The sequence below is a fragment of the Hylobates moloch genome, unplaced genomic scaffold, assembly GCF_009828535.3.
Source record: "Hylobates moloch isolate HMO894 unplaced genomic scaffold, HMol_V3 SCAFFOLD_13, whole genome shotgun sequence".
Taxonomy (NCBI): Eukaryota; Metazoa; Chordata; class Mammalia; order Primates; family Hylobatidae; genus Hylobates; species Hylobates moloch.
The window spans coordinates 62,222,260-62,249,130 of NW_026652288.1; the positions used below are offsets into that span (position 1 = coordinate 62,222,260).

General features: G+C 36.7%; 1 long non-coding RNA gene across 1 annotated transcript in view; it reads right to left on the reverse strand.

The window, feature by feature from the left end:
• Nucleotides 1-1,808: 1,808 nt before the first annotated feature.
• The window catches only part of LOC116481112 (uncharacterized), a 334,440-nt gene continuing 309,377 nt past the window's right edge, over nt 1,809-26,871 (reverse strand). The window contains exon 4 of the long non-coding RNA XR_004251421.1: nt 1,809-3,178. This is a non-coding gene — a long non-coding RNA (uncharacterized LOC116481112). The remainder of the gene's footprint in view (nt 3,179-26,871) is intronic.

A 26,871-nucleotide genomic window follows, 5' to 3' on the forward strand; every position in this document is an offset into this window, starting at 1 on the left:
TAATAATAACATGAAGATAAAATATAATTCTCTAACAAATCAAGCACCTTCCTCTTTCAAAATCCAACTTAAGACTTTCAGTTTTCAGTTCTGCATGTAAGTATCCTGGAAGTTGCCACTCCTTTCGAACAACTAGTTAAAAGCTAAATAGACTGAAAAAATCGAGAACTCTTCTTGAATTCATGAGAGGTAAGGACACAGGACAAACTTCTACACCTAAAAGTGGGAGAAAGACAGGTGACTGCAGGGAGTCATAGCTTACCAGAACAGAAACTGATGAGTGGAAATCACTTCAGGAGCCATTTCTGGATTAGGAAAACTTGAACTGTAATTGATGAGTTGCTGGAGGCTCGGTGTGGAGAGTATGAGAATTAAAAACTCCATGAAAACTCAGTTATTGTGGGGGTCCCTGCACATTCGTGAGTTTTACCTACAGAAGCTCAACCGGGTACTGCAAACGAAGCCATAGTCTGTCAGAGAATATTAGAAACATCTGGGAAGTTTTTTAAGCTGCCAATAAGTAGGTCTTACCTCTGATATTCTGATTTAGTTGGAAACAGGTGAGGTCTGAGTAGAAGGCATTTTAAAGCCTTCCCAGGTGATTTTAAGCTGCCAATAAGTAGGTCTTACTGCTGATATTCTGATTTAGTTGGAAACAGGTGAGGTCTGAGTAGAAGGAGTTTTAAAACCTCCCCAGGTGATTTTAAGATGCAAGCAAGTTTGAGAACCACTGCGTTAGAAAGAGACATGGACTTTTACACGGGCTTCAAAAATTTGCCCTAGCATCTTGTTACTCAAAATGTGGCTCATGATTCAGGAGCATTGATACCACCTGAGACTGTTTAAAATTGAGTATCGGGGGGGCCCCACCCCAGATGCACTGAATTAGAATCTACAATTTGAAAATATTTCCAGGTGATTCAGGAGCACATTAAACTTTGAGAGGCACTTCTGTAACATGATATTGAAATGACTGCAATCATCTTTTTGCTTCATTTCCAAGTTTTAGGAAACTTTTCCTGGGATAACACCAACATGAAACTGCCACCATACTGAAACACTCAAAATGTTAAAAATTGGTAAATATCCCTAAAAAGACCTCAGGTGGCACTTTAAATATAAGAATGTTTGTGGTGAAGGGAGTCAGCTGTAAGCTGGAAAGTCCGAACTGAATAAGGCAATGGTCCCACTTCCAAGGATTCTCAGCTACCAGTTGAACCTGGGACAATCAGACTAGAATATTTAAGATAAATAGATAGTTGCTTAAGGGAGCCTAAAGTTAAGATCATGTTTTATGTAGCCATCAATCACCTTTACTAAGAGCTGCTGGAGACGGGGCAGGCAGATTCCACCAGTGCCTATTGTTTGAATGCCTAATTAGGGAAAGGTACAAAATTTTCAATGAAAGTGTTTTAAGCCACTTACCCAGGGTTGAATTGTTAAAATTTTGATCATCAATGTGTAAATGCAGACTTAGTTTTAACTCCATTCTGTAAAAGCCTGGAAGGAAATTCGCTGCCTTTTGACTATTAAAATTAGGGGCATACTAATCAGGCAACAGTACCTTCTGTATGACTATTGACACTCATATTCTCTTTTCTTTAAATAACCCAGGAAGAGAAACATTTTCCAGAGATTGTTCAACGATTCAAGGTCCTTACGCATAATCAACAGGGAAACGGATCAAGTAAAGGGGTCCTTCTAGTTGCCAATTCTTGAATTTTTCTTAGTAAGAGGAATGTGACAAAAGAGAAAGTAAGAACTTTCTGAGGAAATGTTCTCTTTGTATGGTAGAAGATTCTCTGCTGTTGAAAATGGATGCATTATGCTAAGAAGTCACACTACAAACATGTTTAATTCATTCATTTAATTCAAAAATATTAAATTTATCAATGCTCGTTATAATGGCAGGCACTCTGGTAGCTACTAGACATACAATATTAAGTGATACCATATAGTCGCCGCTCTCATAGAGCTTACAGTCCAATGAAATAGACAGCAGACTAATAGCAATAGCAACACGAACAAGAAAAATTAATTAAAAGTTTATAAAAGTGCTGGGAAAGCAAAAAGAGCATGTCATGGTAGAGAACACTGCAGCAGGGGCTACTTCAGTAGGGTATTCAGAACTTCTCCTATTCTAAGACACTGCGCTATTGTAGAGAAGAAAACATAGCAACCTGCCCCCTCTCACAGCTCAATTGAGACCCAGTATTTCCTTTGAGAAACATCATTTCCAACTCTTTAAAATCAAAGCAACGTTTACCATTCTTTGGTCTGACCCCACCCTGGAGATATGTTTCAAATTTTACAGATGCTGATTTAGTGTCATATCAGCAGATTTAGCATCAACCCCGGAGGATAGGTCCTACACCAGATTTTTTAGTCAGTCGGTTATAAACTCCACTCTCCTCATATGCAAATAACTTCAAGCCTGCTATTTTAGCATTTTAGTATATTCTCCTACCCACACCAATCATTTTACAGAAGGTTTCTCAACAGTTGCACTATTGACATTCTGGGCCAGAAAAGTTTTTATGGAGATGGGGGCTGTCCTGAGCCCTGCAGGATATTCAGCAGCATCTGTGACCTCTCCCCACTAGATGCCAGTAGCACCTATCCCCTCCATAAGTTATGACAATGAAAAACGTCTTGACATTGCCAAATGTCCCCTGGGTTGGCGGTCAAAATCTGCTCCCCTACCCCTACTGAGAACCACTGAATTAATACTTTTGCTACTCTGTTGCTAGGTAGAAATACTGATTTAATTAGAGATTTAAACTACTCAAGACAGGTTCTCTCTGAGTTTTATATAGATCACAGAGTTTAAGACCTCATGATAATTAACACTGAAAAATCTTTTGTTACTTATTAAAACTAGAACCTCATTAAAACAGCTAAATTTAAACGTTGAAAAATTAAAATGCATCAGAGCCTTGAGTCAAGTGTTTAAATAAAGAGCTGAAGGTGCTTTAGGGGCACTTCTCCAGGACACATGCTGGACACCGAGACAGGTAAGCATCTTGGCCACTGGATTTCCCTCCGTTGCTGAAATCTCTGCTACTGCAACAAGAGAACACTCTGTGCAGCTCACCACCTGTCAGTGACGAGGATTATTCTGCTATCCTTATTATATAATTTCCAGGTCTTCCACACTTTTGATTCCAAACAGATGAAGCTGGAAGAAAACGAAAAAAGAAAAGAAAGTTGTAAGATGGATACAGTTGAATGAAGCATAGACTGAGATCACTCCTATTAGGGATGTAACTTCTCACATAAAGAAGTAGAGAAAGCTCCTTCCCATCCTTGCTTGAGTTAAGAGCTTATTAAATTAATTTGCATATAATGCTTAATTTAGCAATGAACAATCTTTTCACAAACTGTTCCAGTAGCACTTATCAGTTTGTGACTTCTCCTTATGTCGTAGTAAAATCTTCAAAAACTTACTCTTAGAATATTTTGACAAGATGGCTGGGCGCGGTGGCTCATGCCTGAAATCCCAGCATTTTGGGAGGCCGAGGCGGGCAGATCACGAGGTCAGGAGATCGAGACCATCCTGGCTAACATAGTAAAACCCCGTCTCTGCTAAAAATACAAAAACAAAAAATTAGCCGGGCATGGTGGCGGGTGCCTGTAGTCCCAGCTACTCAGGAGGCTGAGGCGGGAGAATGGTGTGAACCCGGGAGGCAGAGCTTGCAGTGAGCCGAGACCTCACCACTCCAGCCTGGGCCACAGAGCGAGACTTGGTCTCAAAAAAAAAAAAAAAAAAAAAGAATATTTTGACAAGATGTTAGATCACGGATTTAGAGTAAAGAGTATAATGAATATTTAAAATTATGTAATTCTCAGAGCAATTTTTAAAGAAAATAACTATTATCTGTTTAAAAATATTTTGCCTAGGAGTATAAAATGGTATAACTATTTCTCAGAACTGTTTGGCTATCTCTTACAAAGTTAGATTACATGTACCTATGATCAAATAAAATGAAAACATATATCCCAAAAAAGACTTGCCCAAAAATATCCACAGCAGTCTTATTTGTAATAGCATAAAACTGGAAACAACTCAAATGTCTATCATCAGGAGAAGGATATACTATCATTTTGCATACATAAAATGGAATATTTACCTCTCAATAAAAAGGAAAAGCTACTGATGTATGCAGTGTGATGTAATCATGTACATTTTAGAAATAATGCTGATAAAAAGCAAAACAAAGTCATTTATATAAAACTCTTGGCAGGCAAAACCAATCTATGATGATTGGAGTCAAGAAATAATTACATATAGATGAAGGTAGGGAATTAACTGCAATGGGACACATGAGAATTTTGTGGGGTCATGAAAATATTTCATATCTTATTTTTAAAGAGTCACATTAGTTTATATAATTGTCAAAACTCATAAAATTGAACAACTAAAAATTGTGCTTTATTGAATGTAAATTATAAATTATAAAACAATATAAAACATATTACCTACTTATATTAGAAAATACAAAAAGAAAAGACAAAATCATAATTTCGTCACCTGAAGATTATTGTCAAGCTGTTTGAGAATATCTTTCTGTTTATTTTAATTATTTTTCAGATTTCCCGAACCTTTAAACATAGAATTATCCCAGGGCTCAGTCCCTGAATGTTCTTTCTTTTCTATTTGTACTCACTCTTTTTGTGATCTCATCTTGTCCAATAGCTTTTAATGTTATCTTTATAGTAATGGTTTTTACACTTCTTTTCTGTCTACTTGACACTCATGTAAATGTCTAAGCAATGTCTCAGCATTTATTAACAATGAGACCCTAAGTTTTCCACCAAATCAACCCTTAACTCATAGTTTTTCCATTTCAGTGAAAAAAACTGATTCTTCCAGTGGCACAAGCCTAAACCTCAAGTTCATGCTTTACTCCTCCCTTTCTCTAATTCACATAGTCAGGAATCCAACCATTTTTTCACTCCTTCAAATGCTACCACTCTATTTTGAGCCACCAGTACTTCCAGTCTGGATTATTACATGGCTGACTAGTTGTATTAGGTTGTTCTTTGCATTGCTATGAAGAAATACCTGAGACTGGGTAATTTATAAGGAAAAGAATTTTAATTGACTCATGGTTCTGCAGGATGCAGACAGCATCTGCTTGTCTCCTGGTGAAGCCCTCAGGTAGCAGGCACATCACATGGCAAGAGCAGGAACAAGGTTGGGGGAAGGTGTCACACACTCTTAAACAAACAGATCTCATGAGAACTCACTATTATGAGGACAGCACCAAGACATGAGGGATCCACTCCCATGATCCAAACGCCTCCCACAAGGCCCCACGTCCAACACTGGGGACTACATTTCAACATGAGAATTGGGCAGGAGAAACCCCCAAACCACTAGTCTCCCTGCTTCCACCCTTTCTCATCTACAGTCTGTTTCCACACAGCAGGCAAAATGTACCTATGAAAACTAAGTCAAATCAAGTTACTCCTCTGCTGAAAATATTTTAATTGCCTCTGCCTGATTCAGAGTACAATGATGTGAAGGCCTTATGAGATTTGCCTGACCCAACCTCCTTCACTTACCTCTTTATTTTCATCTACTTCTACTGTCGTCCTTAATCCTCTCCAGCTACAGCTCATCTTCTTGTCCCTTGAAGACACCAGGTATGCAAACACTTCAGGGCCTTTACATCTCCTGCTGCATCTGTCCAAAAAATCTTCCCCACAATGTCTACATTACTCACCATTTCCTCTCCTTTAGGTCTTACTTAAATATCGTCTTCTCTGTGAGGCCTTTTCTGGCCACTCTAGCTAAAATTGCAAACTCTCTTCATCCATCATCTTCAGTGCCTAGAATGACCATATTATTTATGCTTCAATGTAAGTGACTTCGCAATGTTCTTTGGATTTGCATTATCAAATCCTCTACTTTCTCTCCGTTTATGGAGTTGAACTCGAAAGGGAGTTAGGGAGATACACAACAATTAAGGCAAAAGGATGTGTATTCTCTGTAAACAAATCTCAATGTGGGTTTTTAAGTTTTAAAAAAAAATAAGTGGCAGAAAAGGAAGTTGACTTAAAAACAAAAACCTGGAAATTTGCACAGGTTTTGGAGGCCCTTAAGCTTCTCTATCAAAGAAGCTTGTTATTACCTAATTGTGAGGAAAATATGAAATATTTACTAAGTAAATAGTTATTGCTTATCTATTAATTAGTCAAAGAATTGGGTAATAGTATGAAAGAGACATTATGACAAGATGGTGAGGGAAGGAGCAAAAGAACCTAAACCATACCTGGCCCTGCCATCATTTCTTCTGTGTCCCAAAATGGTGTATCCCCAATTCACTCAGCTTGCTCCTACCACAGCACTTGCACACCAGGGAACATTGTTATTTCCTCCATAAGGATTAAGTATGGGAATGCCTAATTCTTCTACTTTAGTACTACAACCAGTAGTAAAGACATTCAAAAATTCATTCACAGAAAAAATGGAAAACATAAATCACAATGAGGTAAATAAAGGCAAACAACAGAGAAACAAGAAGGTAATTTTGTAAAATGGAAAGCACAATGTTGACACAAAAAAGAGCTCTAATAACTTTTTTATGGCAATAAGTCTTTATTTTTCATATAGGATGCCAGTGCAGGTAACCATCAGAGAACATACTGCTTTTTAAAAATATACAGAACTGAAAAAAAAGAAACATTTTAGCATGGTGCCTTACTGTACATAGAAAACTAATGAACATCTTCAGGCACTGTGACTAGGACATAAAATGAGTTAATGCTATTTGTTGATACATTATGAATCACTCAGCATTATTATTATTACAGGCTACCTTTACCTGAAAGCAGAATTACAATCATTCTGACAGCACTGGGCAATTCTAAAATGTAGGTCTCATGAAAAGTATGTACAATCAGCAAGCAAGCAAGGAACAGATGCCATGTCCTTTTCTGAAGGGACAGACTGATTTGGAACCTGGCTCTGTAGATTTTAAGAATTGATATAGCCATCTTAACAGCTTAATATTGAGTTTCCCTCACTGTGTATGTTGGCAACCAGCAAAAGTGAGAATTTCTGTAACATGAGCTAAATAGGTCTAGGATTAAAAATGAGAACACTATCTGTATGCCGGAATTGCTTCTTCACAATTGGCAACAATTGTTGCCCAGTTCTCACCTGTTGTCCTGCAAAAACCATTCACCTGATGAGTTTTCTCTTATTGAATTGCATTCCACTACATATTACTTATCAATTAAATATTGCTTAAGTATTCATGAATGCATCCTGTGATGGCTAATACTGAGCATCAACTTGATTGGATTGAAGGATGCAAAGTATTGATCCTGGGTGTGTCTGTGAGGATGTTGCCAAAGGAGATTAACATTTGTGTCTGTGGGCTGGGAAAGGCAGACCCACCCTTAATCTGGGTGGGCACCATCTAATCAGTTGGCATGACAGCTATAATATAAAGCAGGCAGAAAAATGTGAAAAGACAAGGCTGGCCTAGCCTCCCAGCCTACACCTTTCTTCCATGCTGGATGCTTCCTGACCTCGAGCATTGGATTCCAAGTTCTTCAGTTTTGGGACTTGAACTGGCTCTCTTTGCTCCTCAGCTTGCAGATGGCCTATTGTGAGACCTTGTGATCATGTGAGTTAATACTTAATAAACTTTCTTTTCTTATATATACACATAAACTATATATTATATATATTATATATATAATATATAATATATATAACATATATTATATATATGTTATATATATTTTATATATATATAGTCAACAAGTCCTTACCTTACCCTTAAAGTCCTCGGCAATGTTTGTCTTTGCTAGCTTTCCAGCATTTTCTAGTCTTCTCTACTCGTTCATAAAGATTTACGTTCTGGCCACTTTAACAGAAGCCTCTGCAGGATATGGAAAGAGTACATACAAGGTGGGCAGAAAGGTTTTGTAGAGGAAGCTTTCTGGAGGGTGGAGAGGGAGAGGGAGAGGGAGATGATGTTTCCCAAACAAGAGAGCAGGGTGAACAGAGGCAGATGCAGGAGTCACAAGGCCTGGTAAGGAATCAGGATGCGGTTCAATAGAGCTGAGGCGAAGGCTTATAATACAGTATGTTGGTGATGGGACGAGAAAACCCCGAGTTAAGGAAAGAGGTTGAAGGGTAAATTCCTGGAAATCTTTTTATGCCAAGGTAAGGAATTTGATTGAAATGTGGTGAGGCCATTATCATTCTACTAAAAACACTGCAGATTTGTTAAGAGAAGAGATGGCAAAACCACAAGAGTTAGCAAAGTCTTCCCTGAAAATAAATCATTTTGTGCTTGATCACAATTATATTAAGGTTGATAATTATAGAGCATCATATGTGTGGCCTCCCTTCTACCTTTCAGCCTGCTATAATAAATTATCACGGGGCCAAATTAATATTTTAAAAACATAAATCAGATCATGTCACTTCCTTGCTTAAAAGCTTCCATGGCTTCCTAGAGCATTTAGAATAAAATGGAAAATCCTTACCCAGTCTTAAATTTAAAAGTCCTAAATGATCTGGCCCCTGACTACCACTCCAGCCCTGCAGTTAGCCTTCCCCATCATGCTTATGATGATACTTCAGCCACAGGGGACTCACTTCTGTTCTCAATAATGCGCACATCCATCCTTCTATAGGGATTTTGCACTTGTTCTTTCTTCCTGAAGTTTTTATTACCTGATTTTTTTTTTTATCAAGTCTCCTGCTTGTTATTCAGACTTCAGCTCAACTGGCATCCTCTCATAATTACTTTATTTGTGTACTTGTTTATTATCTGTCTGTCTCTCATGCTAGAATATAAATTCCTTGAAAAGGGAGATATTCTCTATTTTATTTATTGCTTAAATGCTGCTACTCAGAAAAATTCATGGCACTTAAGACATACTCAACAAATATGTGTAGAATGAATAAAAGAGAAGCAGAAATTTCTATTTTATAAAAGTAAAAAAATACATTAAAGTAGCAGTTACTTTGTGTTTTATATATAAGTGTGTCATAAATATGTTCATGTACATGTATTTTTTTACTTCTTTGTAATGAATTAGCAAAAATGAAAAAAATTAAGCATGGCAGCTGCAATAAATAAATAAATAAAATGTGAAAGAACACCAAAAATCAAATAAACAAATCAGAAAAATGTAGGTGGCCATGCATTAGACATATTTAACCTGTGAAGTTTGTCTCTTTCTATTCTTGCAAACGAAATAGTTGTTAAGGAGAATAAAATGAGGAGCAGAAAGAACTCATCCTTGATCCCATCTGGAGAGCTTGTACAAAGAGAGACTTAGAAGAAAGGACAAGAAAACATGCTGGGGTCACAGAAGGAAACTGAGTTGAAAGGAGGGAAAAAATCTGCATTCCGAGTCATTTAGAACAGAGAAGGAAGAGAGACATTATCTGAAGACCATGTTCACCAGAGGCAAAAAGGCTGAAAAAGAAATCGACATCTGTGAAAGGCTCGTGCACCCCAGATCTGAGGGGGCAGATGAAGATTGTTTATGTAGCATAAGAAGATGTTGGGAGAAGGAAGGAACAGGCTCACATGGAAACATATGCTCTCCGAAGCGACTTGAAAAATAAAGCATGCAGCCGAGAGAGAAACATCTGTGTTGCACACGGGCAGACCACCAGTAGTGAAGCAGACTAGGGGTAGAAGGGAAAGGCGTACACAAACAAGATCGGACATTACGTCTTGTCAAAATGACATGTAAAGGCACTGGGTCTGCATCTCATTCTCTGGTGAGTTAATGGGAACTCAGCCATCTGGGGAAATCAAGGATGAGTAAATTAGCTGCTTTAGTGTTTTCATAGTTTTGCAGAAATGACAAAGTGTTCGCAAGTTTCTTCAGGGCTTTTTATTCCTGCTGGAAAAAATTCTTTAGAGTACAGATTATTTATAGTTTTTGAGAAACATATTGTAGAGCTCTTATTCCAAATCTACTGCAATAATAGACGCAGCTGGATTTCTCATCCTTTGACCACATTTTCAGTACATAATAGCTTTAGAAAAAATTATTTCACAATAGTCAATGATTGTAGGAATTTTGTATAGAATTAACCAGATATCAGTTTCCATTAGGTATTGAGTTGTCAATGTGAAATATTTATTTTAATGATACATACTAAATTTTTAAAACTATACTTAATAATAACTAAAACTAGTTATAAAATGTCATAGTTTCTTAAACTGTAGAAATAAATTGTCAAGCCTTTGCTATTCTATTTATACTAACTCAATTTTATTGGTTAAACAAAAAGTTAAAAATTTTTAAAAAGGCCAAATGACAATTGACTATTGGATTACATATAGCTTACACTATAATTTTGTTATGTGGTAATTTGCTATGACTTTATATATATATATATACATCTGTAAGTTTATATAAAACATCTAGTCATATTCATCTTTACATAGACATATACATAGCATAATTTTATTTACAGATATAATTTTTATTATAAATACCAACTTATTTTTAAAAGTGAGGATCTCAAATAAGGAAGCCAAAAGGAAAAGAGAGAAGTAACTTAAAGTATGTGGTATCTGATATCCACTGCACAATTCCTGAAATGATTTTTTTAAAGATTACATAAACATGTAGAAAACACAAATATTTAAGGACAGAAAATTATTGAAATTATAAAAATACGTTTTGTGGTATCTTGATAGTATAAGAATGTCAAAGACCTAAGCATACACAACAATCAGAGAGAAAAAAGTAACTGTAGGGTAAATATAGGAACCATAGAATACTTTTAGAATAAGTGTATGGTAAACGTGAATCAACCATGGCTGAGAAAAATAAACTGAAATAAAAATCCATTGGTCTACATTGCAGAGATAATAAACTAGATCCTGGTAAAATCCCAAAAGTTAAATTGGTGATGTTTAGTTTTTACATCATCTTGATATCATTCCTGCCTTTCTCTCTAAACAAGTGCCCACTGCCCAACACTCCATTAGGTTGTTGTGCATGTAATTCATAAAACTTTTCTTTCTCTTCATTCACACACTCTTCATATTACCACTCCTATGTATTACTTCTTCAGCACTCCTTGATATCTGCTGTGGAAGGAAAGGTGAACTAACATTTATTAGGAGCTTACTAATTACCAACTTTTTAACGTGTTATCTTAATTCTTACGACAACCTTATAAGGTTTCATTTTTTTCTTTTTTAAAGACATGGAAGCTAATACTTGAATATAGTAGTGAGATAAAATGATGAATTAAGATTTAAAACAGATATGTCTAACTTCAAATATCATGTTTTTTCTCTCACACTGTATTGCCTATCTAATAAACTACTCCTGACTACATTATTAATATCTAATAATGATGTCATGATTCCAAATTATCATTGTCAAATGCCAACCAGTTCAAAAGGAGCCTTCTTTTTCATTCCTCTAACTATTTAAGTGATACATGCTCATCATAGAAATTTATAAATATAAAATAATATAAAGAGAAAAAATGTTGCTGTAACAAATCACACAGAGGGGAAAGTCAGTCACTGCTAACATTTTAGAATAACACCTTTAGTTCTTTTCTCCTCCTTCTGTATGTTGTGTGCCTTTTAAAATCTACACAAACAACTGATATATTTGAAAAATTCCAAGCGGAATAGTAATCCTTTGAAAAATGTCACTTTGATAAAATATTTCCCAGTGTCTCAATCACCTATTTCATTTAATGGTGAAACTTCCACCAGCAAATAGCCCAATTCTAATATTCAAATAAAGGAAGAATAGAGATTGACTTACAGAATGGTGGAATGAAAATCTCAGTGAAACACTCAGTCTCTCACAAAAACAACAAAATACTGACAAAACAATAAAAGTAATCATTTCTAGAACTCCAGAAATTAACCAAAGCCAAAAAACTATGTTATAAGGCCAATATATTAGAACAGACATTCTAAGGCCATATGCTGCCTTATTTTCTTTGAGCCTTATAGGGCCCAAAGGCTCAGCAATGAGTTTGCTTGATCTTGGCAGATATACCTCCCACCCAGCAGGACAGGTTCCCTACTGAGGTGATTCCCTATCCACTGCATCAGTTGCATTCTACCTGGCCCTCTACCTAACCAGTTTCACCTCCTTGACAGCCTGCAAAATTATTCAAATGAGCCACTCACATTTTCCTGTCAGAAATAAGGAGCACACCATCTTTCTGTTATTACAAAGCTTGTCCCTCACAGTCCTTTCTGGTTCACTCTATTTCCAAGCACCACTCCCATGCAGCATATGGTGTTCTCCCTCCCCAGGCTGAGTACATGTAATTAATAAACTGCTCCTAGTCTCATCTGCCCAGTGTCAAATGTAATGTATTTGGCCATTTTGTATTATTTAGTGCAAAAGAACCCTCCTTCACCAATGGGGTCAATGGGAGTGATCAGAATATGAATAAACTGAAAATCATCTATGCAAGAGAAAATACTGAATCTCTTCAGACAACAGGCATCTGTGACATTTAGATTGGGCTATTTCCACTCCCCAGCTCTCCACATCTCAGTAGTGCAGTACCATGAAAAGCCAGCCATCTTGCAGCCAAGATGGAACTGAACCCTCTTGGAGCTCAAAAAACAAAAAAAACTAAACTAAAATACAGCATTCATCCTCAGAACACAGTGGGTATAATGTCCAAACATAATGTCCAAATATACAGCTCCATGGAAAATTTCTTTTCTCAGAATGTTATGGCTATTAGATTTAACACAGATTTCAGCTTAGCCAGAGTAAAGATGAGGGGAATACTATCCCCAGGTCATTGCTGAAACTATGTCAAACTGCTCACAATATTGCAGAAGCAACCAAATTTGGATAGTGGAAGGAGGTCTGATAACAAGGTTATTACAGTATTATTATGGACTGAAAGTCTGTGTCTTCCCCAAAATTCATATGTTAAAGCCCTAACGTCCAGTGTGCCTAGATTTGGAGATGGGCTTCTAAAATAATAATTAAGATAATTGAAGTAAGATGAAGTCATAAGGGTGGGGGACCCTAATCTGACAAGATTAGTATCTTTGTGAGAAGAGACACTCTTTCTATATAAAACTCTTTTTCTGTTGCCCATATGCACAGAGCAAGGAAAGGCCATGTGACCTCACAGAGAAAAGGTAGCCAACCACCAACCAAGAGGAGAACCCTCACAAGGCACTAATGCCTGCTGGCACCCTGATCTTGGACTTCCAGTCTGCAGAACTGTGAGAAAATAAATTTCTGTTGTTTATGTCACCCAGTCTATGATACTTTGTTTTGACAGACAAAGCAAACTAATACAGATTTATTAGCTAGAATATCAAGTTTTCAAAAAAAATATGAGATATGTAAAATAAAACAAGAAAGTGTGCCACATAAAAGAGCAAAAATCAGCCAACAGATCATTTCCCTGAGGGGACCTAGATTTTTGACTTAGTAGATAAAGATTTTAAATCACCTGTTTTAAATGTGTTCAAATTACTTAAGGTAATCATATCTAAAGAACTCAAGAGAACGATGACAATCATGTTTCACTGAGAGTATCCATAAAGAGATATAATTTTTCTGAAAAGAATCACATAGAAATAATTCTGCAGCCTAAAAGTAAAATAATGAAAAAGAATAAATTATTAGATGGGCTCAAAATCAGACTCTCACTGGCAGAAGAAAAAGATCAACAAACTTGACAGTTTAAGAGATTATCCATTCTGAAAGGCAGAGAAAAAAGCAATGAAGAAAATAAACAGGACCTCACAGACGTGATGGATATCATCCAGCATATTAACATGCACATAATGGGAATCCCATTAATAGAAGAGAAAGAAGAAGAAATGATATTTGAAGAAATGATAGTCAAAAATTCCAAATTTGATGAGAAATATGAATCAACACACCCCAGAAACTCAATGAGTTCCAAGTAAAACAATCTCAAAAAAAAAAAATCACCACATCCAGACATATAATAGTCTAATTGAGAAAAGTTAAAAAAAGAGAGAAAATTTTGAAAATAACAAAAGAAAAATGACTTATTATATATAACTAATCCTCAAGATTAATGGCTATGCTTTATCAGAAAGTGTGGAGTCTATAAAGCAGTGGAATAAAATATTCAAAGTCCTGGAAAAATAAAGTTTACAAACCAATAATTCTATATCCAGTAACATTATCCTTCAAAAATGAAGAAATTATGGCATTTCCATAAGAACAAAAACAGAGAACTTGCGACTAGAAATTCTGCCCTGCAAATATCATTTGAGTGCATCCTTCAAGCTAAAATGAGAGGGCACTAGACAGTAACTTCAGTCCACACAAATAAATTTAAAAGCATCAATAAAAGTAACTATATAGGCAAATATAAAAGACAGAATAAATGTCTTTCTGTTTGTAACTTTTCCATGATCTTACTTAAAAGACAATTGTATGGAACTATAATGATAAAATTTTGTTGATGGGCTTATGACATCTAACGTGTAATTTGTATAATTGTAGCACAAGGAAAGAGAATATATCTATTATAGCAAAATGTTTGTATGCTATTGAAATTAAGTTGGTATAAATTTCAATTAGATTGTTTTAGGATACTAATTATTAATTATAATTTCAGGCAATCACTAAAAAATCACTAAAAACTTTAAAAACAAGGAAATTAAAATGACATATAGAAAATGTATTTTAAACACAAAAGGAGACAGTAATGGAGGAATACAGAAACAAAAAAAGACATAAGACATACTGAAAACAAGCAGCAAAACATTTAATGTAAATCTTTCCTTATTTATAATTGTAATAAATATAAATGGAGTAATCTCTTCCATCAAAAGGCAGAGATTAGAGGGCGGATTTTTAAAAATCTCCTATGTTTTTGATATCTATGAAAGGCACACTTTAGATTCAAAAGCACAAGTAAATTGAATGTAAAAGGGTGGAAAATATAACAAAAAAAAGCTTAGAGAACTACATTAATATTAGACAAAATAGACCATAGGGACAAAAATTGCTTCTAGAGATACAGACATTTTTAAATGATAGAAAAATCAATCTACTAGGAAGTATAAATCTATATGCACCTAACAACAGAATTCCAAAATTAATGATGCACAAAAAGACAGAATTGTAAGAACAAATAGAAAATATAACAGTTATTAGTTAGAGATATCAGTATCTTACTTACAATATTAGACAGAAATTTAATGAAGGGCAACTTCACTTGTTAATTAGAGGCATCACGAAAATGCTTGCTTTCTGGTGTAGGATGCCTACACCAAGCAAGCTTTTTCACACATCATCTCCTTTACCTCCATCATATCCATCATCATATCTCAACATATACCTTAAATTCATTGACTTGTTCTCTGTATAAATAGTGTCACCATCCTAGTCCAAGCTACTATAATCTCTCCTTAGCCTAGCCTAATATATTCTTATACTAATATCTCTCATTTATCTCTTTTCCTCTTCCTGTTAATTTTTCACACAACAGTTAGTGCCATGTAATTTTTCTTTTTTTTTTTGTATCATAGCACTACACCTGAAACCCTTTATAAGCTTTTCATTGTATTTAAAATAAATTCAAATTTTTTTTCTGTGGACTACAGAGATCTGCATTACCTTGGCCTGCCTAATTCTCCAAACTAATTTTAAATTTCTGATTCTTCATCTTCTTGCCACATGACATCTTTCTGTTTATCAAACCCACCAAGCTGTTTTTCAGCATTACTTTCAATCTTGCTAGTCCTTCCATGAGATATCTTAAATCTCAGCTTAAATATGCTCTTCCCCAGAGAGATAATTCTTAATCCAAACTATATCCCTTTGCCACTCTCTTTCATTGGTCTCTACACATTTTTTTTTCCTTCATAGGGCTTATTACTCTTTCTTATTTGATATTTGTTAGTGATATTACTTGAAAACTGAATTCAGTATTCATCTGTTTTACCTGATGTTTTTAAACAATTTAACCTAAGGCAAAATATATACCACAGAATTTAATTTAATATGGAAAAATAATTACAAAACATAAATGCCTTCTAAATTATTCAGACTATACTTCTGTGAATGATTCATGAATCTCTTTAGATTTATGTCATCTTTAAAATATGTTTTCTGGCTAAATTCTGCATGGATATCTCTTTCCCTAGGATCAAAAAATATTTTTATCTCTGGTTATTCTATTTCCCTCACTGACAACATGCATAATCCTCAATATTCTAAATTTTTAAAAAATCATTCAAATATTCTTTAATCAGAACTTGAATGCATATCCTTTCATGCTCTTTATTATTAATAATGACAAATAGTGTCATGATTTATGATCATTTCAGACAAATTTTGAGGCACATTAAGGAACATTGGGCTAAGAACTCAAGTTTCTCATCAAGTTGTACCCATCAAGTGGGTACAACTAAAAATGAAAATATATGCCTATAAAAATGGCATATGTTTTAAACACTTCTCCTTTTCTTAAAATGGTTGTAATAGTAACCCTTTTTACAATAAAGGAGATGGAAACTTTTTCATGTATTTTATTTCAATAAAATTTTAACAGTCTTTTCCATTTCTGCTTTTTCAGAACTTACAGTGACCTCCCTGGAAAATCCGTTTTCACTAAAAGTGATTGATCTAACAGAATGTTTGGATAGAATAAAGTATATTATATTTATTCACAGTCCTTCAACATTGGGGGCCATTTAAACAACTTTTTCCGACTGACATCAATACGTGAAATTGTGCCCAGACATTATTTATCAGAAATTAGTTACTTGCACCAATATTCTTTTGGAAGGAATATCTTCTGATTGTTTTTCACTTGCAGTGTACAAAAAGGGTATATCTTTTTAATTTGTAAAACTATATACCACTTATGTTGTATAAGAAATTAGTTAATATCATATAATTTGCCACCATATAACTTACCATTATGTAATTGCCACATGGTCAGTGATTTCTGCCTTGGCCAGAAAATGATTTTTTATGAAAACATGTATATGCATGTCTACATGCATTAACAAGATATTTTGGTGAAAATATTTCATTAAAATGAGTATGTGAGTAGAGGATGAATAATCAGGACTCTATATTTTAATGATCCTGTTCATCTGCTCTGTAATTGCTAGGCCATAAATTTCAAATTCAGCATCTTTACTAATAACAACCAATCACTGGGATAATATTTAACTCTTAAGTGTACAATTTCCCCTGGAAAACATTAAAATTAATCTCAAAATATGTGCTCACCTATAATATAATGTTCTTAAATAATTCTTTTCTAAGAAAATTAAGATAATCTCTGACACTTCCTATATATCACATATACTTTAAATTTTTCAAATTCCAGTTGACTTGAGGGAAAGGACCCATTCTGTTGCTTAGTGATAAATATAGACATCAAAAGTATTCAGAGAGAATTCATCAGTGCTCACTTCATCAGGACAGCAAAGAAACTATAAATAGAGGATATGTGGGATGTTTTTCAAGATGGATGAGTAGGGACACTAGATGCCAGTTTTCCTCAGAAGGAAGATCAAAGTTATAGGTGAATGGTCATGATTCAAATGGGAAGCTGAAGAAAGAGAGCAGGAACTGTTAGCACTTGGAAAGATTCAGGGATGCAGAAAAGGAAAGAAGCGAGACTCTGGCAGAAATCAACCCCTGAGGAAATCCTGGTCCCTCAGAAAGGGGCTAGAACACCACCAGCACATTTTGTGATGGCTGCACCGTGTTGAGGGTAAGCCTACCACCACATGGGCTTTCACAAATAGTGGGACATATCTGCCCCTCCCTACACAGAGCAGTAATATCTTAGGTGAAGGTGCATTTCTGTACTCCCTCATTCTTGTGACAGTCTGCTGACTATCAAATTGTTAAGAAGCCCCTGCGCCATCATGATCCTGGGCAATTCTGTCAGTGGCAAGTTGAGAACTTCCCAGGGACAAAGCATCAGTGGCAAGTTGGGAACTTCCCAGGGACAAAGTACCAGGTAGCAAGCTCACACACATGTGCCTGCAATCTCCTCAGGTGCAAAAGGAGATGATGGGTGCCATACAGTTGTGCACCCATGAGAGGCCACTGCCCTGCCTGGAGAATCTCAGCCCTTGTGCCTCCACTAGATCTTCTGAAAATATACTCTAGAATCTACTCTGACTTTGGCAAGCACAGGGGATCAGTAGATACCTGAGGAGCTACGGGACCCTTAGAGATTCAGCCCTCAAGCATGGCTGCCCCTAGGGGAGGGTGAAGCCCAGATTGCCAAAGCCCCCTTGAGATGAAAGAAACATGGGTATGGTGCCAGTTGATAAAGGGGACAACAATGATTGCCGGGAATGAACTTGGAGAGGGGGTCATCTCCCACTCACCCATTCACTGTTACAGATATAGTAGAGGATTTCCCTACTGGAGACTAGTATGAGTGACTTTGGAGACAACCATATGAGTACTTCTTGAAGTAGCTGCACCTCTGTTGAAGGTGAGCCTGAGGCAGGAAAATAGGGTCTGGAGGCAGGGAACATAAGGCTGATTCACACTTCAGCTATAACAGGAAATATCCTCTCCATAGGGCAACACCCAGTAAATGACTTTGTAACTTTACTTCATCTTCTTCATTTACATAGGGCATACCCCAAATAGAGGGTATTTAAACTCACAGAAACTCTGTAAGAGGGCCTTTTAGCCCCTAGACTCAGGCTCACTCCCACACTGTGGAGTGTACTTTCATTTTCAATAAATACCCTCATTCCTTCCTTGCTTTGTTTGTGCATTTTGTCCAATTCTTTGTTCAAGATGCCAAGAACCTGGACACCCCCCACCGTTAACATATTTTGGCAAGCCAGCCTGGAGGAAGAGGTGAGCCCAAAGTTTGGGATTTAGTCTTCTCCTTTCTCCTTTTCCTTTCTGCTCCATACAAGGGAATCACTTTCTCTCTCTTTTTCTTTCCAACCTGGGACTCTTGGGCGGCGCCTAAACATGGAAGCAACTGCAGGTTTCTGTCCATGGCCAGTGAAACTATGGGGTTTCCATGTGGAGAGGCCTGACCACCACTGCCCAGTACACTTAAGGAACCTGGGGCTTTTTCATTTTATTTTCCTCTCTTTCTTTTTCAGTCTTTGAGTGGCCGTTTCCTAGTAGCTCCTTGGAAATTGAGGGCAATTTCCAGGGGTCACTCCCTGGTATTGCCTGAAGGCCTAGGAGTAATTGGGAATACTTTCCCTGCCCCAAAGCAGGGACTTTTTAAAAATCTTTTCCAAGAATGGTTCCTGATCCCTACATGCTTGAAGCAAACTCGCACATTGCAGGTGACTTAAACTTTCTTTTCTTATGCTAAATTCTTCCCTTCCCCTATTCAAGTGGCTAAGGGCAAAGGAAACCTACCCAGCCTCCAGTTCCTATCATTAAAGTTCATGGAATGGGAAGCATGGAAAAGTGAGAGACAGGACTAGCTGGATTTCCTAGGCTGACTAAGAATCTCTAAGCCTAGCTGGAAAGGTGACCGCATCCCCCTTTAAACATGGGGTTTGCAACTTAGCTCACACCCGACCACTCAGGTAGTGAAGAGAGCTCACTAAAATGCTAATTAGGCAAAAACAGGAGGTAAAGAAATAGCCTATCATCTATTGCCTGAGAGCACAGCTGGAGGGACAATGATCAGGATATAAACCCAGGCATTCCAGCGGGCAATGGCTACCCTTTTTGGGTCGCCTCCCTTTGTATGGGAGCTCTGTTTTCACTCTGTTAAATCTTGCAACTGCACTCTCTTCTTGTCCGTGTTTGTTATGGCTCAAGCTGAGCTTTTGCTCGCTGTCCACCACTGCTGTTTGCCACCATCACAGACCCGCTGCTGACTTCCATCCCTCCAGATCAGGCAGGGTGTCCGCTGTGCTCCTGATCGAGCGAGGTGCCCATTGCAGCTCCCGATTAGGCTAAAGGCTCGCCATTGTTCCTGCACAGCTAAGTGCCCAGGTTCGTCCTAATTGAGCTGAACACTAGTCACTGGGTTCCACAGTTCTCTTCCGTGACCCACGGCTTCTAATAGAGCTATAACACTCACCGCATGGCCCAAGATTCCATTCCTTGGAATCTGTGAGGCCAAGAACCCCAGGTCAGAGAACATGAGGCTTGCCACCATCTTGGAAGCAGCCCCCCACCATTTTGGAAGCGGCCTCTCACCATCTTGGGAGCTCTGGGGGCAAGGACCCCTGGTAACAAAAGTATGACTTTATCAAATTATAAGGATGATAAAAAATCAAAGATTATAACTAGGTACCAAAGGAAAGCTCATAGTAGGCTCTGGAGGGAATGCACGCAAAGTGGCACCAGTACCCACCTAAGGCCAGAGATGATGTCTGGAACTCTAAGATTGGACCCCACAGGAGGACGCTCCAGAGGATCCTCCGGACCTCAAACTCTCCAAAGAGGACACTCTTGACAGAGGTTTTGAGGTCTAATAATAAGCCTCTTTAGAATTTTCTCTCCAAGTTGCAATGCTGCTTGGCCCCAAAATTGTTTAGAATCTGAAGTTTGCTGTCTAATGGGAAACTGGGATGGCCTTGCATGTATCCAGGCTTTTGTGCTGCTGTTCTAAATAGAGGGCCTGGTTAACGTGTGACACCCTCCTTTGGTACTGTTTCGCCCCAGTGTTCCTTGGAGTCTGGGGAGGTTCAGCCTTAAAAAAACAAACTGCCATAGAGACTGCTTTACCCAAAATTTTGGTTCACAGCCTTCCTTGGATTATCTACTGGGGCAAAGTAAAACTTGCAAACTTATATTGCTATCTCATGGCTAAGGTTCCAAGCTATTGGATCTTTGTTTATGTGTGTTGTATACATGTCTAGATGTGTTCATTTGTATGTACACTTATTGTTTATGTTGTGTCTACCAAATTGGCTTATAAGTAAAAGAGCGCTCATAAATTAAGTAAATAAGTCTAAGCAATTTTCAAGTTCACGTAACTTAAGTATAACTTTGCTAAGCAAACTAGCTTTAAAATTATAGGAGGAATAAAAATAGAAAGGCCTTCCGAATTGTGAGCATACATTTTGTCTGAATTTTATGTTTGTTTTTGCTAGATATTTTGAAATGACAGTGTTAATTCAAGCTGGAAGCTGCACGAGGTGAGCCTGCCTCCCATTCTATTCAAAGTCTCACTGAGATAAATGCATATCTGATTGCTTCCTTTTGAAAGGCTAATCAGAAACTCAGAAGAATGCAACCATTTGTCTCCCACCTGTGATCTGAAAGTCCCGAACCCCCTCCCCATCTTGGGTTGTCCCACCTTTCCAGACCAAACCAATGTTTGTTTTACATATGTTAATTGATGTCTTATGTCTCACTAGTTAGAAGTAAAAATTAAGTACAGTGAATCAGATAAATGTTTTAGGTAAACTTTTTGTGTAAGTTAAAATCTTAAAGTTATTTTGTTACTCATTTAATATCTGGGTCATTTCCAATTAAAAAAGCATTGTGATAGGGGAAAAATGTTTCTAAAATTGTGAAATTGTTTTTATGTATAAATGCCCATATCTGATAGTTCAGGATTTCTTGCTTTTTAGGGTTTCACTAAAGTTTTAGGTTACTAACAATAAAAGATTTTAGTTAACACATAATTCTGTATACAAAATGTGTCAGAAAGGGTTATATTATTGGTGGAAAAAATAATTTTCTCTAATTCAGAAGTCATCTAAAAGTTAGTTCAATTACAGATTTGAAAAGTTAATTCAAATTACAAATTTATAAAACAATGTAGTAAGGAATCATTAAGTAGGGGAGAAAGATGTGGAAAAAGTTTAAATAATAAAATATTCTTTAAATCCTGAGAGAGAATTGGAGACATTTGGCTAATTAATATTTTCATAGATAAAGCTCTTAGTCTTAATCAAAATAATAAGTACTGTAAAGAAATGCATCAGCAATTGGGCAATTCTTTTTTAATACAGTAAGCATGACGCTGGATTTAGCGTGGAGTCAAATTTCACATTCATGCTTGCATTTCTTCACACTATGTTTAATTTACTGTTTTGCATGGATAGTGCTAGAGTACTTATTGGTCACCAGCCTAAAGTGGATTTCTTGATTGCACAGAATGTATAATGATATTGGTGAACTTAAGGATATTGAACTGTGTAATCAGGAATAAAATATTCAATATGTGGGGTTCTGAGGGCCATAGATAACACTGTAGTCTCCAGGGTAAGTTGAGTAGGAAAATGTAGGGGTGGTTTCCTATTTATTTGTTCTTGCTTCTAATTTTCATTCATTTGCTGTTCATTCTCCTCTGGCTTTGCCTGTGTATCCATATATATAAAACCATGATGCTTTTTAGATTCTAGTGGAAGGCTTTTATTTGGTTCTGTGAATGGCTATTTTGTTTCCTATGCATTTCTAGCAAGTCATCATCCATTCCATTTATCTGGAGTTCCTAAGCTACCTTTGTTGGGCTGCAGGAGTTAATGGAGCACACCAGCTTTTTATCCTTAAACTAACTTTTTGGATTTTAGGCTTCCTGATACTTTAAGTGTGTTGAGTATATTCTTACAAATATAATTTAAGTCATATTTATCTCTCTGCCTAGTTTCTCCAAAATTTGTAAACTATCTATGAATATTCTAAATTCATGGCAATGTGTTTGTCTGCATACTGTCAAGCAAGGTCACCAGGGCCACTCAGGGAGAGAGAACCCAGAAGCCTGGCATGGCAGCAAAAGGGTAAAAATTTCTTACCGGGCAGTCTCTGGCCTCTTTCTGTCTGTGCAAACTGGTTAATCTCCTCTTTGAAGTTTTAAATTAATTGGTTTAATAATAATAATAAGAGCTGAAATCAGGTATTTTGTCAGAAAAGTAGAAAGTGTTATGCGTTTTAGTTCATGTGACTTTAGCAATATTTTGGAAATAAGGATAGTTTTCAAGATTATTAGTAAAATACGAATTTCTTCACAATGTAAACGTGGTCTAAATTATGTTCAAATATTAGGTTTGCTCAATGCTTTAAGGTCATAAACTGCTTCTTTGGCTTTCAAAAATTGTTTAATTTGCCTGCTTTCCAGCTAGGTAAAGCCTGGGGACATGTGTGCTTTGCCACACCCCTGGCTATGCTGGAAATAGTCAAACCTTATCAGAACACAACTTACCAGGTCTTATTTTAAAATTTGCCATCATAACATACAATTAAGACCACATTGCACTTATTCCAAAATTGACCACATAGTTGGAAGTAAAGCACTCCTCAGCAAATGTAAAAGAATAGAAATTATAACAAACTGTCTCTCAGACCACAGTACAATCAAATTAGAACTCAGGATTAAGAAACTCACTCAAAAACACATAACTACATGGAAATTGAACAACCTGCTCCTGAATGACTACTGCATAAATAACTAAATGAAGGCAGAAATAAAGATGTTCTTTGAAACTAATGAGAACAAAGACACAATGTACCAGAATCTCTGGGACACATTTAAAGCAGTGTGTAGAGGAAAATTTATAGCACTAAATGCCCACAAGAGAAAGCAGGAAAGATCTAAAATCAACACCCTAAGATCACAATTAAAAGCACTAGAGAAGCAAGAGCAAACAAATTCAAAAGCTAACAGAAGGCAAGAAATAACTAATTTCAGAGCAGAACTGAAGGAGATAGAGACAGAAAAAACCCTTCAAAAAAATCAATGAATCCAGGGGCTGGTTTTTTGAAAAGATCAACAAAATTGATGGACCACTAGCAAGACTACTAAAGAAGAAAAGAGAGAAGAATCAAATAGATGCAACAGAAAATGATAAAGGGGATATCACCACCGATCCCACAGAAATACAAACTACCATCAGATAATACTATAAACACCTCTACACAAATAAACTAGAAACTCTAGAAGAAATGGATAAATTCCTGGACACATACACCTTCCCAAGACTAAACCAGGAAGAAGTTGAATCTCTAAATAGACCAATAACAGGCTCTGAAATTGAGGCAATAATAAATAGCCTAAAACCAAAGAAAAGTCCAGGACCAGATGGATTCACCGCCGAATTCTACCAGAGGTACAAAGAGGAGCTGATACCATTCATTCTGAAACTATTCCAATCAATAGAAAAAGAGAGAATACTCCCTAAATAATTTTATGAGGCCAGCATAATCCTGATACCAAAGCCTGGCAAAGACACAACAAAAAAAGAGAATTTTAGACCAATAACCCTGATGAACATTGATGCAAATATCCTCAATAAAATACTGGCAAGCCAAATCCAGCAGCACATCAAAAATCTTATCCACCATGATCAAGTGGGCTTCATCCCTGGGATGCAAGGCTGGTTCAACATACGCAAATCAATAAACATAATTCATCACATAAATGGAAGCAAAGACAAAAACCATATGATTGTCTCAATAGATGCAGAAAAGGCCTTTGACAAAATTCAACAGCTCTTCATGCTAAAAACTCTCAATAAACTAGGTATTGATGGAATGTATCTCAAAATAATAAGAGCTATTTATGACAAACCCACAGTCAATATCATACTGAATGGGCAAAAACTGGAAGCATTCCCTTTGAAAACTGGCACAAGACAGGGATGCCCTCTCTCACCACTCCTATTCAACATAGTGTTGGAAGTTCTGGCCAGGGCAACCAGGCAAGAGAAAGAAATAAAGGTATTCAATTAGGTAAAGAGGAAGTCAAATTGTCCCTTTTTGCAGATTACGTGATTGTATATTTAGAAAACCCCATCGTCTCATCCCCAAATCTCCTTAAGCTGACAAGCAACTTCAGCAATGTCTCAGGATACAAAATCGACATGCAAAAATCACCAGCATTCTTACACGCCAAAAACATACAGAGAGCCAAATCATGAGTGAACTCCCATTCACAATTGCTACAAAGAGAATAAAATACCTAGGAGTACAACTTACAAGGGACGTGAAGGACCTCTTCAAGAAAAATTACAAACCACTGCTCAACAAAATAAAAGAGGACACAAACAAATGGAAGAACATTCCATGCTCATGGGTAGGAAGAATCAATATTGTGAAAATGGCCATACTGCCCAAGGTAATTTATGGATTCAATGCCATCCCCATTAAGCTACCAATGACTTTCTTCACAGAACTAGAAAAAACTACTTTAAAGTTCATGTGGAACCAAAAAAGAGCCTGCATTGACAAGAGAATCCTAAGCCAAAAGAACAAAGCTGGAGGCATCATGCTACCTGACTTCAAACTATACTACAAGGCTACTGTAAACAAAACAGCATGGTACTGGTACCAAAACAGAGAGATAGACCAACGGAACAGAACAGAGCCCTCAGAATTAATATCACACATCTACAACTATCTGATCTTTGACAAACCTGACAAAAACAAGCAATGGAGAAAGGATTCCCTGTTTAATAAATAGTGCTGGGAAAACTGGCTACCCATATGTGGAAAGCTGAAACTGGATCCCTTCCTTACACCGTATACAAAAATTAATTCAAGATGGATTAAAGACTTAAATGTAAGACCCAAACCTTAAAAACCCTAGAAGAAAAACTAGGCAATACCATTCAGGACATAGGCATGGGCAAAGACTTCATGACTAAAACACCAAAAGCAATGGCAACAAAAGTCAAAATTGACAAATGGGATCTAATTAAACTAAAGAGCTTCTGCACAGCAAAAGAAACTACCATCATAGTGAACAGGCAACCTACAGAATGGGAGAAAATTTTTACAATCTACCCATCTGACAAAGGGCTAATATCCAGAATCTACAAAGAACTTAAACAAATTTACAGGAAAAAACAACTCCATCAAAAAGAGGGCAAAGGATATGAACAGACACTTCTCAAAAGAAGACCTTTATGCAACCAACAGACATATGAAAAAATGCTTATCACTGGCCATCAGAGAAATGCAAATCAAAACCACAATGAGATCCCATCTCACACCAGTTAGAATGGCGATCATTAAAAAGTCAGGAAACAACAGATGTTGGAGAGGATGTGGAGAAATAGGAACACTTTTACACTGTTGGTGGGAGTGTAAATTACTTCAACCATTGTGGAAGACAGTGTGGTGATTCCTCAAGGATATAGAACTAGAAATACCATTTGACCCAGCAATCCTATTACTGGGTATATACCCAAAGAATTATAAATCATGCTGCTATAAAGACACATGCACATGTATGTTTATTGCAGCACTATTCACAATAGCAAAGACTTGGAACCAACCCAAATGTCCATCAACGATAGACTGGATTAAGAAAATGAGGCACATATACACTATGAAATACTAATGCAGCCATAAAAAAGGATGAGTTCATGTCCTATGCAGGGACATGGATACAGCTGGAAACCATCATTCTGAGCAAACTGTCACAAGGATAGAAAACCAAACACCGCAAGTTCTCACTCATAGGTGGGAATTGAACAATGAGAACACTTGGACACGGTGGGGAACATCACACCCCGGGGCCTGTTCGGGGATGGAGGGCAGGGGGAGGGATAGCATTAGGAGAAATACCTAATGTAAATGATGAGTTGATGGGTGCAGCAAACCAACATGGCACATGTATACTTATGTAACAAACCTGCACGTTGTGCACATGGACCCTAGAACTTAAAGTATAATTAAAAAAAAGACTACTAGAAACAGTTTTACATGCAACGTGTGTAAGAATAATAGAATGTGTCTGTGTGTTTTTTAAGGTTATAAAATGTTTTTGCTTCTTTAAAATTTCTGAGTTATCATTTTGGCAACATAAATAATTTATGGTATTCTGGAATTCCAAAATCAAAATTGGCTTTCCTAATACCTGGCTTTCTGGATGAATCACAGTGCTTTTGAAAACACCCAGAAAAGAGGTCAACAGGATTATTTGATGTGTTTAGATACATGGGATTGCCAAAA